Source organism: Pseudophryne corroboree, chromosome 2, assembly GCF_028390025.1.
Source record: "Pseudophryne corroboree isolate aPseCor3 chromosome 2, aPseCor3.hap2, whole genome shotgun sequence".
NCBI lineage: Eukaryota > Metazoa > Chordata > Amphibia > Anura > Myobatrachidae > Pseudophryne > Pseudophryne corroboree.
The window spans coordinates 714533050-714540013 of NC_086445.1; positions in this window are offsets into that span (position 1 = coordinate 714533050).

Sequence of the window (6964 nt, forward strand, 5' to 3'; positions counted from 1 at the left end):
AATTCGATATTTACTCACACAGGGATGTAGAAACAGCAGGCTGCTGCACTTCCACCTCGTCATCCTCTGACGAATCCTGTATGAGATCCGGCCTGTAGTAGGAACCAATCCCCGACGCAAGTCCTCTGCTGGTCCGTGGCACCTCTGTTTGCAAAAGGAAAAAAAAATTCAGTTAATAAACTATACAAAAATGGTACCCCTCCCATCCCCCCACAAAAATAAATACAAACCTTCTCCATGCGGTGGTGCCGCTGCTCCAGGAGCTTCACTTGTCCTCAATTCTGGAGACTTTTCAAGGGTCTGGCTGGATACGTCTGCACGGCTGTCTTCAAACCCAAGAAAAGTCTCGTCCGTTAACCCTGTAGACTCAAACAGTTCGGGTGATGGGTCCACAAGGGTAGTGTCTTGTTGAGGCTCTTCAGTCACAGTCCCAGAGCTCCTGGAGAGACGACAATCTGGTGATGGCCTGTGCGCAGGAGCTGTAGTTTGGCGCCCATCTGGTGGTGTGGTCGCCGACGGTGTCTGGCGCACAGGTGACGTTCTGTGCGCTGATATCTGGCGCGCAGGTGATGGTCTGCGTGCTGACGTCGTCTGGCGCGCAGGTGACTTACTGCGCGATGACGATGTGTGGCGCGCAGGTGATGATCTGCGCGCTCCCGATGCTTGCTGCGCAGGTGATGCTCCGCGCGCTGCTGCCGATGCCTGCTGCGCAGGTGATGGTCCGCGCGCTGGCGATGTCCTGCGCGCAGGTGATGTCCTCTGGGCAGGCGTGTCTGAAAAAAAAAAACACATTAGCAAATACAAAAATACATTTTTTTAGTACAGCTCATCTGAATGTATTCTTACCATCACGCCTCCTTTTGGACTGCTTGTCTCCCGCCGTCTTCCGTCTTCTGGGCGGTTCTTCCTCCTCGGGAAAGCCAGCAGGACGGCTAGAGTCCACACCTCCGCGAACTCCTTCGACCATGGCAGGGTTCATGCGCCTTTTGATAACGTTCTCCCAGGGTAGCCACTTCAGATTGAGAGCCAGACCACCTCCCGTAGCTGTCTCATGTCGGCGCTGAATCGCCATCTTCTTTTTGGTCTGTCTGCGGCAATCACTGTACCCGCTTCATGCAGTTTCTGGTGCTCCGGCGGTTTCCAGATACTGCAGTGACTTGTCTCGCGATGGCATCCCAGATGTTTCGCTTGGTCTTAGCTGCTGTGGTCTGTGCCCTTGATCCATACAGAACGTCGTAGGACCTGTCGACGCCATCCACTAGGGCACAGTTTTCCGCCTCAGTGTATCTGGGTCCACGCGGCTTCTTCGGTCCTGCATTTTCACCAGAGGCTTCCTCCTCCGACTGCTCCTCTGGCTGTCTTCTTGCCTTTAGGGATAAAAAAAAAAACCATGCATTTACCTGTGAGTGTCAGTATCCCTGGCAGTGCGCAAAGATACCTGTAGGTCTTCATGGCAGTGCGCAAACTAGGGTGTGTCAAGTTGGATGCTATTGTGTCTGCAGGTGTTGTCAGTATTCACCTGTCTAGGCTTTTTCTTTGACTTCTCCATTTGGTCCCTTGACGACCGCGGCTGGTCACTGCATGCCTGGTCGGTCGTATCCTCCTCCTGGGTCGGCTCCGGCTCCCACTCCTCGTTGCTATGCATGGAAAGATCTTCTGAGGGGTGGGGGGAAGGGGGGGGGGATCGGGACCGCTTATCCCTGGACATCTCTGTTGTAAAAAGAAAAAATATATATATGTTTACAAATTTAACACACATTACAAAATTACATGCAACCACACGTCATGCTGCTGGGACCCCAGTTCTCAAGCAGGACCAAACACACACAAAATAATAATAATAAAAAAAAAAAAAGAAAAATAAGCCAAAAGCCCAGTACAAGCATCCCTGCACATACTGGAGGTCAACCAGTGCAAACACAAAATGGCTGACACAAACAAAATGGCTGACAGTCACCCCAAACTAGCCAAAAAGCATCCCTGCACACTGTGGAGGTACACCAGTGCTAATGTAGGAGCAAAAAAACATGTTTGGCAAACAAACGACACGACATGTCGACCGCATGGCTGACACAAACTTGCTCCAAGTCACCCCAAACAAGCCAAAAAGCATCCCTGCACACTCTGGAGGTACACCGGTGCTAAAATAGGAGGTAAAAAAAACTGTTTTATCAAACAAACCACACGACATGTCGACCGCATTGATACCGACACACACTAAAATCAGCCCAAACTAGCCAAAAAGCATCCCTGCACACTCTGGAGGTACAATACACAAGGTGGAAAGCTGCTCAATCAGATTGTAATGTCACTCAGGTGCTAAAAGGGGAGGGGTAATTCTGTGTAGGAAAAAAAAAACTGTGTTCCCTAATGCACACCGAGTGAATAATATTACTATATAATAATAGTCAGATAATACGGAGATCTTAGTTGCGTATATCTGCAGATATAGGGTTAAGCCCCCAGGCCGATGGACAAGGCTTCTCCGTCACTGGGGGTCCCTAATACTAGGTATGGGCCTGGGGTGCAGGACCCCACAATGTCGGCACAGGTCGGCCACCCCAGGTCAGCACACAGGTGAAAATTGATAGGGGTTAATAAGAAGCACAGAAGTGCTATGTAAGTGGTGTGATTAAAATAATATATACAAAGTGATAGGAAAAATAATAAGTGTTAATAAAGTGTTAGGGTGTGCCGACCTGCAGCAGCCCACCCATACCGACACAGGGGCCACTGCACCCCACACCCACCCCATAAATAATTACATATATATATCTGGGTTAAATTCCCAGTGTAAGGCCACATGGTAATGGCACCTACAGCATCTGAGAGCCAGCTTACCTGGGGATACCCCTGGCTTCCCCTTTGGCACTACTAGAGTCAGCAATCCCTCCTAATGCTGACCCATTTGTGCCTCTCTATATACAATACACAAGGTGGAAAGCTGCTCAATCAGATTGTAATGTCACTCAGGTGCTAAAAGGGGAGGGGTAATTCTGTGTAGGAAAAAAAACTGTGTTCCCTAATGCACACCGAGTGAATAATATTACTATATAATAATAGTCAGATAATACGGAGATCTTAGTTGCGTATATCTGCAGATATAGGGTTAAGCCCCCAGGCCGATGGACAAGGCTTCTCCGTCACTGGGGGTCCCTAATACTAGGTATGGGCCTGGGGTGCAGGACCCCACAATGTCGGCACAGGTCGGCCACCCCAGGTCAGCACAGGTGAAAATTGATAGGGGTTAATAAGAAGCACAGAAGTGCTATGTAAGTGGTGTGATTAAAATAATATATACAAAGTGATAGGAAAAATAATAAGTGTTAATAAAGTGTTAGGGTGTGCCGACCTGCAGCAGCCCACCCATACCGACACAGGGGCCACTGCACCCCACACCCACCCCATAAATAATTACATATATATATCTGGGTTAAATTCCCAGTGTAAGGCCACATGGTAATGGCACCTACAGCATCTGAGAGCCAGCTTACCTGGGGATACCCCTGGCTTCCCCTTTGGCACTACTAGAGTCAGCAATCCCTCCTAATGCTGACCCATTTGTGCCTCTCTATATACAATACACAAGGTGGAAAGCTGCTCAATCAGATTGTAATGTCACTCAGGTGCTAAAAGGGGAGGGGTAATTCTGTGTAGGAAAAAAAACTGTGTTCCCTAATGCACACCGAGTGAATAATATTACTATATAATAAAAGTCAGATAATACGGAGATCTTAGTTGCGTATATCTGCAGATATAGGGTTAAGCCCCCAGGCCGATGGACAAGGCTTCTCCATCACTGGGGGTCCCTAATACTAGGTATGGGCCTGGGGTGCAGGACCCCACAATGTCGGCACAGGTCGGCCACCCCAGGTCAGCACACAGGTGAAAATTGATAGGGGTTAATAAGAAGCACAGAAGTGCTATGTAAGTGGTGTGATTAAAATAATATATATATGTGCTGACCTGGGGTGGCCGACCTGTGCCGACATTGTGGGGTCCTGCACCCCAGGCCCATACCTAGTATTAGGGACCCCCAGTGACGGAGAAGCCTTGTCCATCGGCCTGGGGGCTTAACCCTATATCTGCAGATATACGCAACTAAGATCTCCGTATTATCTGACTATTATTATATAGTAATATTATTCACTCGGTGTGCATTAGGGAACACAGTTTTTTTTCCTACACAGAAATACCCCTCCCCTTTTAGCACCTGAGTGACATTACAATCTGATTGAGCAGCTTTCCACCTTGTGTATTGTATATAGAGAGGCACAAATGGGTCAGCATTAGGAGGGATTGCTGACTCTAGTAGTGCCAAAGGGGAAGCCAGGGGTATCCCCAGGTAAGCTGGCTCTCAGATGCTGTAGGTGCCATTACCATGTGGCCTTACACTGGGAATTTAACCCAGATATATATATGTAATTATTTATGGGGTGGGTGTGGGGTGCAGTGGCCCCTGTGTCGGTATGGGTGGGCTGCTGCAGGTCGGCACACCCTAACACTTTATTAACACTTATTATTTTTCCTATCACTTTGTATATATTATTTTAATCACACCACTTACATAGCACTTCTGTGCTTCTTATTAACCCCTATCAATTTTCACCTGTGTGCTGACCTGGGGTGGCCGACCTGTGCCGACATTGTGGGGTCCTGCACCCCAGGCCCATACCTAGTATTAGGGACCCCCAGTGACGGAGAAGCCTTGTCCATCGGCCTGGGGGCTTAACCCTATATCTGCAGATATACGCAACTAAGATCTCCGTATTATCCGACTATTATTATATAGTAATATTATTCACTCGGTGTGCATTAGGGAACACAGTTTTTTTTCCTACACAGAATTACCCCTCCCCTTTTAGCACCTGAGTGACATTACAATCTGATTGAGCAGCTTTCCACCTTGTGTATTGTATATAGAGAGGCACAAATGGGTCAGCATTAGGAGGGATTGCTGACTCTAGTAGTGCCAAAGGGGAAGCCAGGGGTATCCCCAGGTAAGCTGGCTCTCAGATGCTGTAGGTGCCATTACCATGTGGCCTTACACTGGGAATTTAACCCAGATATATATATGTAATTATTTATGGGGTGGGTGTGGGGTGCAGTGGCCCCTGTGTCGGTATGGGTGGGCTGCTGCAGGTCGGCACACCCTAACACTTTATTAACACTTATTATTTTTCCTATCACTTTGTATATATTATTTTAATCACACCACTTACATAGCACTTCTGTGCTTCTTATTAACCCCTATCAATTTTCACCTGTGTGCTGACCTGGGGTGGCCGACCTGTGCCGACATTGTGGGGTCCTGCACCCCAGGCCCATACCTAGTATTAGGGACCCCCAGTGACGGAGAAGCCTTGTCCATCGGCCTGGGGGCTTAACCCTATATCTGCAGATATACGCAACTAAGATCTCCGTATTATCTGACTATTATTATATAGTAATATTATTCACTCGGTGTGCATTAGGGAACACAGTTTTTTTTTCCTACACTCTGGAGGTACACCAGTGCTAATATAGGAGCAAAAAAACCATGTTTGGCAAACAAACGACATGGCATGTCGGCCGCATGGCCGACACAAACTTGCTCCAAATCACCCCAAACAAGCCAAAAAGCATACCTGCACACTCTGGAGGTACACCAGTGCTAAAATAGGAGCAAATAAACCTGTTTTTGCAAACAAACGACATCACATGTCGACCAGATTGATACCGACACACACTAAAATCACCCCAAACAAGACAAAAAACATCCCTGCACATGCTGGAGGTACACCAATGCAAAAGCATGACCCAAAAAGTCATTTTAAGGAAAAAAAAATGTGAAAAACTACCCCAAAACTCCCCCAAAAAATGCAGCAATACAAGCAGGAGCTATACACATACCTGCACACACATATATATATATATATATATATATATGCATACCCCAAACACCCCAAAGACATACCCCAAACACCCCATGTACACCTCATGGCAACCCCCACTACACAAACGCATACATGCAACACCAGACCCACATGTGGTACTTACCTAAAAATGTAGAAATAGCTCCAAAAACGACTCTCCTCCGGGGTAACAGGTATCCTCCTGTCTGTCCTGGATTAAAGCCTGCTGGGTGTCCAAACGATACCACAGCAAACAACCAATTTGCTAGCTCTGCACCTCCTCACACCTCTCTGCAGGTTCACAAAATGGCTGCTGAGCACGCAGCAAACAAGCCCTAATAAAGGGCTGCAAACGGCGGGAAGTCGAATTCAGGACGCCCACTACTCGCCGATTGGTCCGTTATCCGCCAAGGGGAGTGTCGAATGCGTTTTGTATTGCATATGGTGAATTCATGGTCCCGGCGGCAGGGCTGCCGCTGTCGAGTACAGGCGAATTTTAAAACGGACGAAAAAAAGGCGCAATTCGTCCGGAATTGCATATACCCATATATTTGGTTATGTTTTTGCCAGACCACTGACTGCCTTGAACAATGTATGAGTGTATTGGTAAACACATTTATTGTATTGTGTGTGTTGTTCCAAAGGAAGGTACATTCCCAATATGTAAATGTAGTAATTTGTATTTGTTCGAGTTCTTCGTGGTTGCACATTAATTGTGGCTCAGAGTCCAACAATTTAAAAAAAAAACATCAACTGAGTCGTGAAGGATAGAAGCAACATATTTATACAAACAGATGAACAACATAGTCAAGTTTATGCCACAATCTATTGATCAATTAAAACATGAATATTAAGAAGAAATGCATGTTGACGTAAAGCTAGAGTAAGACCAATGCTAAAAGTTACTAAATACTGGCTGTCTTCAACCCCATACAGAACCAGCCTTCATGGCCGAGGATGTCCAGCAGGAAAGTGACCAGCAGGATACATACACTGTTCACCTGCAACCCATAGATGATACCCAGACAACCACGCCGCAGGACATACCCCAAACATCCCACAGGCCACAA